Source organism: Hyperolius riggenbachi, chromosome 11, assembly GCF_040937935.1.
Source record: "Hyperolius riggenbachi isolate aHypRig1 chromosome 11, aHypRig1.pri, whole genome shotgun sequence".
NCBI classification, from domain to species: Eukaryota; Metazoa; Chordata; class Amphibia; order Anura; family Hyperoliidae; genus Hyperolius; species Hyperolius riggenbachi.
The window spans coordinates 50,187,966-50,200,776 of NC_090656.1; the positions used below are offsets into that span (position 1 = coordinate 50,187,966).

A 12,811-nucleotide genomic window follows, 5' to 3' on the forward strand; every position below is an offset into this window, starting at 1 on the left:
GAATGCTGGGAGTTCTTTTGAATGCTGGGAGTTCTTTTTATCTAATATATTCCTCCTCTTCCATTTATTTCCCTGCCTAGCTGATCACTTGTGTTTACAAGCAAGGCTGAGGTGACTCAGTGATTGGATGTGGAAATAAAAAAAGAATCTGGGAGGAGGGCAGCTAATGAATACACAATGAGCAAGAGAAGGGAGGGGGGGAGCAAGAGTCAGGGAAGATATGATGTCAGTGTTAGCTTGGCAAAATGGCCACTGCCTGCAATAGGATTTTCTGCTTTTCCTTTATAAAATTCACAGGAATCATTACGTGGATAACACAATACATCTGTTATGTAAGTAGAAGTAGTATTTATCTACTTATATATGTGTTTTTTACTACTAGGTTAGCATGGGTGTCGCTTGTTCTTTAACAGTGGTTGAAAGAATGGAACATGCAATCTGACTGGTTGCTGTGAGCACAGAACTTTGTAGATTAATCCTATGAAATTCGACATTCAAGTTCAAAGTCCACACAGAATGTTTTTGTTGGTTATCCTTCCTTTTCCAAAACAACAACAACTTAAAAATTTGTGAAGCTGCTTTGTGTATTGTGGCACAAACCAGTCCCAGTAAGGGGATAAAATTCACAGTGACGCAGAGTATCTACACTCAGTGGAGTAGCAATAGGGGGTGCAGAGGTTGCAACTGCATCGGGGCCCTTGGGACAGAGGGGCCCACCCTCAACCACAGTATTAGCTCTTTATTGATCCTGTGCTGATAATAATCACTTCTATAGATGTAATGAATAGTAGTGATCATTAACAAACTGCTTCCCATCCCCTTCTTGCATCTCTAACACTGTAGTTGCCATTGGCAGGTTTTGGTGCACTGTATCAATTGTTATGTATAGAGTGCTTAGGGGGCATCTAATTAACATGTATAAATACATCAGAGGGCAATATAAAAGATTTGCGGATGAGCTTTTTGTTCCTAGGCCTTCTCAAAGGACTAGAGGACATGATCTGCGCATGGAGGAAAAACGTTTTAGCCATTTATTTAGGATTGGATTCTTTACAGTAAGAGTGATTAAGATGTGGAATGCATTGCCACAGGAAGTAGTTATGGCAAATTTAATACCTGCATTTAAAGGGGGCTTAGATGTTTTCCTTGCGTTGAAAGACATCCATGGCTACAATTACTAGGTAATGCCTAATGATGTTGATCCAGGGATTGTATCTGATTGTCATCTGGAGTCAGGATGGAATTTTTTCCCTTTTGGGACTAATTGGACCATGCCTTGTAAGGTCGTTTTTCGAAGGGGATAGGAGGCCATTAGAATCCATGGGATCCAGCACTTTGTCATGGTAGTATGCATACGAAAAAGAACAAGTAATAATAACGAGACAAAAAATAAATAATCACCATCAGATAGCATTTTAATGTTTATTTTTATTATTTTTATTTTTTGTCTCGTTAATATTACTTGTTCTTTTTCGTATGCATACTACCATGACAAAGTGCTGGATCCCATGGATTCTAATGGTCGATTGTTGTAACCTATTTATTTATTTAAGAATATCTTACCTATATTACTGTATGTTATCTTTTATGTTTTCATAACTCTGAGCGCTTCATTGATTTTAATTATTTGTTTTAAAAGCACCTGTATTTGACCTGAGGAAGCGGTTTGGACCGCGAAACGCGTTGTCTATTGTGCTAAATAAAACCTTCTTAACCCCTTACCAAGTGGAGTCTCTTTGCATAAAGGGAACACTGAATACACTACACGGGCGCCTCCTATCCCCTTTGAAAAACGATCTTGTATTACCCCATTAGTGGGGTTCTTCACGACTAACCAGAAGTGAAGCCTTTTCCTAAGGAGCAGCGACCGACCATCACAAAGACCGAGTGGGGACAGGACTTCCCTACACGCCCATACAAGTGGTTGCCTTATAGCAACCTACACTTGTGAGTATATTTACTCTTAATTTTATTTCTTTTATCTGAAGATAATACACCATAAGGGCTCCTGGTACCCCTGCGGGTTTTTTCCTTTTCTTTTTCCTACACTGACCAGATGCCTTGTAAGGGTTTTTCACCTTCCCCTGGATCAACAGGGATATGTGAGGGAGTAGGCTGGTGTTGGTGTTGTACTTTGTTCTCTGGTTGAACTCGATGGACGTGTGTCTTTTTTCAACCCAAATAACTATGTAACTATGTGCTAGCATATGACTAAAAGTGGCTATCAGGGGCATACTGTATTTATACCTACCTCTGTTTTCATTTAGTATCGGAGGAAAAGCTTGCATGTATGCCGGTGTTTATGCCGATGTTTAAGGTTCTTATTCTGTATCTTCTTTGTTGTTGTAAAGATTTTCTTAGCATCGTTAGGTGTTTTTTGTTTATGGGCAGAGCATGTACGGTGGTGTCTGATGACCTGAGCATGTAAGATGGCTTATCAGGTGTGCTGAGGTAAGGTTGTTACTGTAGAGGTAGTTGCATCTGCTAATGGCTTTTATGTGCACTGATGTGTGCAATTTGCCATGTTTGATTGATACAGTGAAGCCTAAGGGATTCACAGAGTTCATGCAGTAGACAGGTCTTCACATGATTAATGGGTGGGATGTGCTAAACTGTGACTGTGATTATTTTTTTTAAGCAAACCTACTCTTTCTGCCGTATAATACACATATCATCAATCTAGTGGTAGTAGATAGTGGTTTCTGAGGTGTTGAGGAAGCTCTCCTATAGGTCATCCATAAATAGATTACATACTGTGGTGTCATTTTGCTTCCAACTGTAGTAGTCATGAGCTAGAGGTAGATGTTCTAATCAAAGATAAAGTAATTAGGTGCTAATGAAATTAATGAGCTGTTAGTCAATCCCTTCAGCAGTCAGCACTGTATTTTTTTAGGTTTAGCACTGTATTAAGGTGTATTACATCATAGCTTGTGAACAGTGGCGTAGCAATAGGGGTTGCAGAGGTTGCGACCGCTTCGGGGCCCCGTAGGGCCCTCACTCAACCACAGTATTAGCACTTTATTGGTCCTATGCTTGTAATAATCCCTTCTATAGATGCTTTGAATGGTAGTAATCATAAACAAGCTGTTCCCCATCACCTTCTTGCACCTCTGGTGTTGTGGTTATCCTCAGCAGGTTTTGGTGCACCGTATAATTTATGTATAGTGTTTGGGGGGCCCAATGTAAAACTTGCACTGGGGCCCATAGCTCCTTAGCTACAACCTGGCGCGACATGGTACAGGCGCTTACGGTGACGCCCAACACCGGAGAAGCCTAGAAGTCGCCCTGGCAGACAGTTAAAACTGTACTGAGCCAATAGCATTTATTAGGAATGGTCAAAATTGCTGAATTCCACATTTTTACACAGAATTCCAAACAAATTCTAAATTTTGAGTTTGCGCTTCAAAATTGCAAAAAAATGTAATTTACTACAAATATATTTTTAGTGTGAAGGTGCGAAAACCGGTTCATGTAAGACTGTTATTTTGCTTTTAATTTTTGCATCTTCACATGGAATTTTTTCATTTTCACATAGAACTTTTTCATTTTTGCGTAGAATTTTCATGTACACAATTTGTGAAAAAAAAGTGTGCATTACATTAACATAACTTCCAGAATTTGATGTCATAATTCCAAAATTTCATGAGCCATTTTCATTGATCCAGACAGTGGACCAATGGGGAGCCCTGGCAGGAGCTTCAAAGATGCTTTGCCGGGGCTCTGATACACAGTAATTACAGTGACACATACACTGTAATTATTCAGTGGCACTTGCAGCGAGAGGCAGCGGAAGTTTTGGGGTGGTATATTAATTACTGGCGGGAGACAAGCACAGCTGTCGGGGGCTTTGGTGATCTGCGGTGGCCCGACAAGGAGCTCTGGGGGTCTCCTTTAATAAGATGCAGATGCAGCGGTGGAGGATGGTGGGTGTGTGCTAGCATCTCTGGGGAGCGAGGCCGTGGTTATGAAGGACAGCACCACAGCATAACGCCTTGCTCCTCCATCGGCCGGGTAAAGGGAGCATTGCTCTGGCTTTCGCCTGAGTAATGCTCCCTAACGGTCGGCCATTGCGCCAAGGAAACCAGATTTGCCAGTAATCCTCGCGCAATGGCAAGGTGATAAGTGGCTTCCATCTGCAAGTTGCTTATCACCTTGAATGTAATATGGCTCAGTGACTCTTCTCCAACATTGATGCTATGATTGTATACAATGAACAGAGGCGCCAAAAGTATAAGATTAGATTAAATGAGCTTAAAAACCAACTTAAATGGCAAAATTGAAGGAGGAAGTGGTGGTCTTACCTCCCTCAAGCAGACACGACAACGACTGCGATTCAGACAGTCAAACACATTTATTAGGAACTCCAAAAAGAAATGCAACGCGTTTCGCAGGTTCAACCCCGCTTCATCAGGCAATATAGGGAGGAGTATCAAACAATCTGCACAAGGATTCAAATTAAGCGCCTCTGTGACAGAGACAGAGGCGCTTAATTTGAATCCTTGTGCAGATTGTTTGATACTCCTCCCTATATTGCCTGATGAAGCGGGGTTGAACCTGCGAAACGCGTTGCATTTCTTTTTGGAGTTCCTAATAAATGTGTTTGACTGTCTGAATCGCAGTCGTTGTCGTGTCTGCTTGAGGGAGGTAAGACCACCACTTCCTCCTTCAATTTTGCCATTTAAGTTGGTTTTTAAGCTCATTTAATCTAATCTTATACTTTTGGCGCCTCTGTTCATTGTATACAATTTTGAGTCCACCCTTGGTGGAGGGTTGCTACCCTTTCTTCCGGTCTACAGAGAGCGACTTCTTAATCCTGAGTGGGGTCAGGACAATCTCCCCACCTGCCTTTACAGTGGTTGCCTGCTGGTGACCCTGACTTGTGAGTATTTAGCAATACAAACTTATTGCCACCTTGTCCAGTACGAATTACACTATTGGGGCTCTTGGTGTTCCCTGTTTTTATTGATGCTATGATGACTAGTCTATCAATAGATTTGTATAGAGTAAATGTCCAAGTTGCCAGCTTTTTTTGAAAAGTGATGGATGGTTGCTAACAGTTATTACAAATGTAAATCAGTAGCTAGCAGCTAAAACAGCTGCAGTGTCTAATCAAAGAATCTACTGGCTTTTAGCTGCAACGAAGTTGTCCATGCGAAAGCAAGAATTTTTGAATCAGGGTGTTGCCATCTATTGGTTAACCTTGAAGAAAAACAGTAAGCTTTTGGCTATGAAGCCTTCAATTTAGAACACCGCTTATATACACTGGACAGTAGAAAGGAGTATAAGTGTACCACTGTATATAAGCTGTTTTTTAAGTTGAAGGCTTCCTAGCCAAAAGCTTACTGCTTTTCTTCTAAGCTAATAAATGGCATCATCCTGATTCAAAATTTCTTGCTTTTACTGATGGCTAACAGGGTACAACACTCTGCTGCTTGCTCATGTGCCAAATCTTTCCAGAAAAAAATAGTATTTAGAGTTAGTGATCAGCATGAATTTTGCATAATTGTAGTTTCACATTCCCAATTGTGCTAAATCGTAATGCAACATTTTGGTAAAAATTTGAATTAATTTTGCATGTAAACATAATCCGGAAGTAATATTGCAATGTTGTGTAATTTTTGCGTAATTCCGTGCTGACTTTCGTGCTTAATAGCAAACCCTCCATATATGCTCTTATCAATTTTTCAAAAAGACCTTGTAGTTTTTGAGAAACTCTATTTTAAAAATGCAAAGGAAAAACATTTTTTTGCTTGTTATTTTTCAGAGTTTAAAAATCATTTTTCTTTTGTATCTTCACAATCGCATGTCTCAAAAATTACATTGTCTTTTTTTGTAAATTTTTTTTTTTTTTCGTATTCCTACTATTCCCCTTAACATAGGTAGCAATTTTGGTGATGATGGCATGTTTGGAGGCTTTGCTATTAACAGCTAAAGTCGGCACAAAGTTGCACAAAATTACAAACGTATTACAGGAAATCAATTGAATGTCCAAATCGTAATTGCGTATGGCCATCATTGGGAACCTTTACCCAACATTTTGCATAATCATAATTAGCAGATTACAATCATCACTAGTATACAGAGTTAGTAATGTAAAAAATGCAAAAATAGCATAATGTAGCCTAAATGTAACATTGAAACAAGGTCTCTCTGGGACGCCATCAGCTTCTCTTATTTTTGAATGACTTTTCCACATTCTGTCTGGAATTTTTAGAAAAATAAGGTAACTTTGATAGAGCTACTTCCTAATTATAACTACCATGATCTCTACCTAAAAACAAAACAGTGGCACATTTGCCAAACATTTCACTGCCCTGCCATGGGAGAGGGAACATGGCAGCCAAAATGAGGAGTACCAGAATCTAGAGGGATCCACCTCTTGGAAGTGAGTATTGTTTTTGAGATTTAAAATAATAAAAGCCTGTAAATAGGCACTTGAAACCAAAGGAACATTCTCTTGCATTTACCTACCTCATTGCCGCGTCCTGCCGTTGGGCGTGACCGTGGCGGCAGCCCCAGGACCACCTAACGCCAATTGGCATCAAGTCCTGGGGCCGGCTACTGCAGGAGATCGCGCGCAGGCTGAGCACGAATCACCTGCTTGGGAGGCGGAGCTCCGCTCTGCCTTCAGTCTCAGAGTGGAGAATGGCACTCGAGACTTTTAGACGGCAAAATCGCTGTCTTTTTACTAAGTACAGTGCTGTGATCTGCATCAGCGCTGTACTGGGGACAGGGAGGGGGGAGGATAAAAAATGACAAAGTTTTATTTCAAAAATAAACGTATAAATATTGATAAAAAAACAAACACACACTGGAGGAGCAATCAGACCCCACCAGCAGAGAGCTCTGTTGGTGGGGAGAAAGGGGGGGGGGGGAATCACTTGTGTGCTGTCGTGCAGCCTTGCAACTTGGCCTTAAAGCTGCAGTGGCCTATTTCACAAGAAATGGCCTGGTCCTTGGGGGCAGGGGGTGGGTGGGGGTAAAGCCTGTGGGGTGTGGGGGAGGGGGGGTAAAGCCTGTAGGCCTGTGGGCCTGAAGTGGTTAAAAGAAAAACAAATTACCCAAAACCTTGAACCTTAAGACCCAACACAAAAAGGCATATAAAACCTGATTAAAGAGCTTCAGCCCGCTAAAGCAGAGATTCAACATTTTAAAGAAATTTAAAGATATAAAGTAGTTAAAATATGATTAACTGACTATTAATTTTATTCCCATCAATTAAATTGATATATTATTTTCAAATGTTTAAATGAAGAATACCTAATGATTATAGAAAGGACCAGTGTGGTTAAGGCTTAGTTCACACATAAATCTGTACATTTCCAGTCCAGACCAATATTGTCCTGTCAGTTTTGCATCAGTTTTACCTGACTGGATGGAAATATACACCTTTTATGTGTGAACACATCCATAGAGACTCATACAAAACTGATGCTATCTGTCAAAAACTGACAGGACTGGACACCTTTTTATGTGTGAACCAAGCCTTAGGCCCCATTTACACTTAATCAGTTGGTGCACGTTTTTTTTTTCTTCTCCATAGCAGTGCATTGAGAAAAATCTTTCAGTTAAAACGTGTATAGTGGGAACTGAGTCATTGGGAAACATGGAGATTACTTTGAAAATCAGTTGTCCTTTCAGTTATAACTAGTTATAACTGAGAGCAACTGATTAAAGGGGCACTATGGTGAGAAATTGTAAAATTTAAAATATGTGCAAACAAAACATAGACAAATAAGTACATTTTTTTCAAGAGTAAAATGAAACAATACATTACTTTTCTCCTATGTTGCTGTCACTTACAGTAGGTAGTAGAAATCTGACAGAAGCAACAGGTTTTGGACTAGTCCATCTCCTTATGGGGGGATTCTCAGGGATTTATTTATTTTCAAAAGCACTTAGTGAATGGCAGTTGCTCTGTCTAACTGCCAAAAAACTATGTATACAAGCAGGGAGGCTGGACAGCATCATTGTTTAAATACTTTTTAGGGAATATCTATATAAAGAATAAAAGCCTTGCTGAGAATCCCCCATGAAGAGATGGACTAGTCCAAAACCTGTCACTCCTGTCAGATTCCTACTACCTACTGTAAGTGACAGCAACATAGGAGAAGAGTAATTTATGGCTCATTTTACTCTGGAAAAAACATACTTCTTATTTGTCTGTCTGCATACCCTCCCTCCACAGATCTCCCCCTCCCTCATGATCCCCCAGAAAAGCATTCCAGATCCCCCCCCCTCCACCGATCATTAATCTATCCATTCAACCATCCCTCCATTCCTACCCCCCCCCCCCCCCTCCTGAGGCCCCCACAGTGTTATGAGTAGAGAACGGGGAGATTTACTCACTGAGGCTCTCTCCAGTGATGATTGCAGATTCTCCTAAGAGTCCAGCCCCGGTCTACTGTTTACAGTACCGGGGACGTGGCTTGATGACGTCATCAGCCGCTTCCCCGGTGCAGTAAACAGTATCCCAGAGCTGGATGCAAAGGATAATCTGCGATCATCACTGTGACTGGAGATAGCCTCAGTGAGTAAATCTCCCCGTTCTCTACTCACAGTGCTGTCGGGGGCTCAGGAGGGAGGGTCGGATAGGAAGGGATGGATAATTGGTGAGGGGAGGGGGAATCAGGAATGCCATGGGCCTGCCGCAAATAACAGGAGGGGGGAGGAGGGGAAGAGAGCTCATAAAGCTGCCTAACTACTGGTATACTGGGGACACTAATTCCTGTCTAATGTATACTGTGGCACCTATAGCTGCTAACTATACTGGGGACACTTATTCCTGGCTAACCTATGCTGTTGCACCTATAACTGGCTAACTATACTGGGGACATTTTATACCTGGCTACCTACAGTATACTGTGGCACCTATACCTGACTACCTATACTGGGGCACATATACCTGGCTACCTGGCATGCTAATCCCTCATCATGTACCTCTAATATCTTCCCTTCCCAGTGTCTTCTTCCATGTCCCTCTGCGTATTTGCTTCTCCCTCAGCGATTACATGTTCCCCGGCGATTGGTGTTGATGACGCCAGGGCCACATAGGGTCATCAACATCTATTTTCTTTTTTATTGAATTTAATACAATAACCTGTATTGAATTCCATATTAAAAAAATAAATTGATAAAAAAATACTTACAAATTATTTGAAATTAATTGAAACACTTTTTTGCACAGAAATCCTGGGGAAAATGAACGCCAAGGAGGTTAATGTTCTCTCATGACATACTGCAGCTCAACACAATAGCTGAATACTGTAGCGCTGAAGGAGATCGCCAGAAATATAAGACAAGAACCGACTTCAACAACCATAGAATGGGTAATTCATGAGAATTGTTAGTACTGCTGAGTTATCCCTGTCTTTGCCTTTTAGATGCGCTTTTATAGGCCTTTTGATTATTTATTAAAAATGTTACTTATTTATAGTATTAGTGTGTATTCCCATCCATATTTATTTCCAGTTGTACTATTTAGGAGGCTCAGGCCCATCTTTTGGGGATTCGCAGTATATATGGCGGATGTTTATTCCCCTCTTTTCTATTTGCCAATAAGAGACTCAAGGTGCGTACACACATGCGACTATAGTCGTTTGTAACGATCGTTCCCCGATCTTTACCAACGACGATCGTTACAAAAAACGAACCACCGACTATTAAGGCAAACGACGAACGAGCCAAATCGCTACAAAAGAAAGTTCTGTCTCGGCGGATTTTAACCAACGACGATCGTTTGCAAAAGTAGTACATCGTTGGAAACGATCGTTCGTACTAGGCTTGACATGCGCATTTCACTATTTCTCCATGAAACTTCTCATTTTTATGCGCAGGCGCAATAGTTGCTTTCTGTGATGTAACGTTCGTTCTAACAATCAGATCGTTACACACATTTTAAAACTACCTTTACTTAGGTCGTTCTTTCATCAATTAAAAGTTCGTTCGTCGTTCTTAACGAACGATCGTTGTCGCATGTGTGTACGTAGCATTAGCCTTTGAGCTCAGGGTGATAATATCGTTCAGCATAAGAGAAACTAGAATCAGTATTGATTTGAGTTTTTAAATCGTTCCCAGACATGTCTATAATAACTGACATTTCTCATTTTTTCTACCACATTCCTCAACCATCTCTACATCCTTTAAATAAACAGTTCTTGCTTAATTATACTTCTCTCATTAAGCTGTAGAATGTATTCTTATTTTATTTCCTGAATACTTGTAAGGTAAATTAGTATGATTTTACGTTCTCAAATATATTATCATTTCTTTGTGTGTAAGGGTGTTTGTGCAGGGGTAGTGGTTAGGGTTAGGCACCACCAGGAGGGGGGGTTGGGTTAAGCATTGGGGGTGTGGGGGTGTTGGTTAAGGTTAGGCACCACCAGGGGAGGGTTCTGCGTGAGAGTAGGGTTAGGTTAAGCTGCATTGTTGAATTATGTTAAGATTTTTTAAAGTTAATATCTTTTCGTTTTCACCTCCCATCTTTTTTAAAACTTTATCTTTAACCAACTTCATTAACGATGTTTATCATTATTATTTCGCTATCCACCAGCGCCAATTTGTCTAGTAAGGCCCTTTTTTTTCTGGGGCCCTTTTTTTCATTCACCCTAAAATCTAATGTGTGTGTATGTGCCGCCATCACTCGAAAACAGATTTCAACAAAACTTGGTATACAGATTCCTTACTACCTGGGATGATCTGTTCTGGGGGTCTTGTATCTCTCCTGCACACACCTGGGTGGAACCACAAACAGCCAATGAGATTGCACCCATTCATGTCAATGGAACAATGTAAAAGGCTACCATTCTCACAGCAATAAAGCTAAAGTCTCCAAACTTGGCACAGTTGGTGACCGAGGTGAAAATTTAGGAAAAGTGGGCGGACCATAAGACAGCCAATCAAATTTCAGCAATTAATTTTCAATGAGAAAATGTAAACTGCAGCCATTCTTAAACTGTTAATCGCAGAGTTTACAGACTTGGCACACTTGACTGGTATTAATATTTAGGAAAGCGGGTGGAGCCAAGAGCCAATCGAAATTCACTTATTGTTTTCAAGGGGAATATTTAACCTGCTGCAATTCTTAGGCCCCGTTCACACTTGCGTTTTGCCATGCAAACGGACCGGATCCTGATCGGATCAGGACCTGATCCGGATTGGAACCGTACGGTTCCGATTCGGATCCGATCCGGATCCGGTCCGTTTGCATCAGGCATGCATCAGGCCTCCATCCGGATCCGTGGGTTAAAAATAGTGAAATTTCTAAAAAAAATTGTTGGTCAGAAGAAGGTGCACCTGGTGCACCTGTAGAATCAGGTTCCTCCACTGTAGGCCTCACCTCCACCTCCGACATACTGCCAAACAGCTCCAGCACGTCTGTCACTGCTGCTCCACTCCAGACATGCTTGGCCCATGTGTCCCCATCCGAAATGGCCGCTTGAATACGCATAGGAAGTGGGGTCAGGTGTTTGTAGCCAGTGTGTTCTGTGCCTTCCGTTTCCCATTGGTTTCTTTTTCTGGATGCTGCAGCCAGGCTCCGGTCCGGGTGCGTGGGCCGGAGATCCGGACTCAAAAAATAGCGCATGTTGGAAAACTGTCCGGAGTCCGGATCAGGTCCGGCTACGTACGGAACGGACGCGTGTGAACGTCCGCATAGCCTTTGCATTTTTATGCGGAACGTACGTTTGAATGGCAGAGGCCTCACACCTAGTGCAGTCAGTATTGGGTGACTGGCGTGCAAATTCTGGGGGAAGTACCACAAGAAGCTAAGGATGCTCGTTCGGATTCTGCGGAAATGCATTTTCTGCATTTGCAATTGGAAATTGCATTTCTGCTTCAGAATGCGGAAATCGGTAATACAAGTGCAGTAGGTGGATTTTCGTGGAAATCGCTGAAATTTCTGCTGACTTTAAAGAGAGTCTGAAGCGAGAATAAATCTCGCTTCAGACCTCATATATAGCAGGGGCACGTGTGCCCCTGCTAAACCGCCGCTATCCCGCGGCTTAACGGGGGTCCCTTGACCCCCAAATCCCCTCCGTGCAGCGGGGGAGCGCTTCCTGGTTGGGGCAGGGCTAACCACCGCAGCCCTGCCCCACGCGCGTCTGTCAGCGCGTATCTCCGCCTCTCCCCCGCCCCTCTCAGTCTTCCTTCACTGAGAGGGGCGGGGGAGAGGCGGCGATGCGCCGCTGATAGACGCGAAAGGAATCAGGGCTGCAGCCTTTAGCCCTGCCTCCAGGAGCGACCAAGCCTGCGACCAAGTGTCGCAGTGGGGGGTTTGGGGGTGAAGGGACCCCCGTTTAGCGGCGCGTATGCGGCGGTTTAGCAGGGGCACACGTGCCCCTGCTAACTATGAGCTCTGAAGCGAGATTTATTCTCGCTTCAGAGTCTCTTTAACATCAATTTTCTCAAAAACGACAAGGTCTTTAAAATTTGGTGTTTCTAGGACTATTAAGCGCTAAAGTCAGTGGCTATTGACTGTAATGTAAAATGCAGAAAATCCACATTACCCAATATGCAGTAATTTTAAGCCAATCAGAAGACTCAGAATGAATAAGCCAATCAGAGTATGCGGAAACTTCTGCCTAAATAACCATTCTCTGACTGGTTTATTCATTCTGAGTGTTCTGTTTGTCATAAAATTACTGCATATCAGTTGAAACGCACACAATTTTCAGGGTATGTTAATCAGAAGAGTGGAAACAAGAGAAAATTTTTTTTTTCAAAAGACCATATAGTTTTTGAGAAAATTGTTGTTAAAGTCGGCTTAAATTTGCACAAAAATCCACATCGGAATGCGGAAATCTGTAGCAGT

General features: G+C 42.0%; 1 protein-coding gene across 3 annotated transcripts in view; it reads left to right on the forward strand.

Annotated features, from left to right (window-relative positions):
- Positions 1-12,811, forward strand: part of NRXN2 (neurexin 2) — a 1,344,669-nt gene that overhangs the window by 14,943 nt on the left and 1,316,915 nt on the right. For 2 of the 3 annotated variants that reach the window (XM_068260058.1, XM_068260059.1), the window contains exon 2: positions 9,188-9,329. The gene's annotated coding sequence lies outside the window, so the exon portion shown is untranslated. Of the gene's footprint in view, positions 1-8,071; positions 8,090-9,187; positions 9,330-12,811 lie in introns of those variants that run through there. The other variant, XM_068260060.1, reaches the window with a different exon arrangement.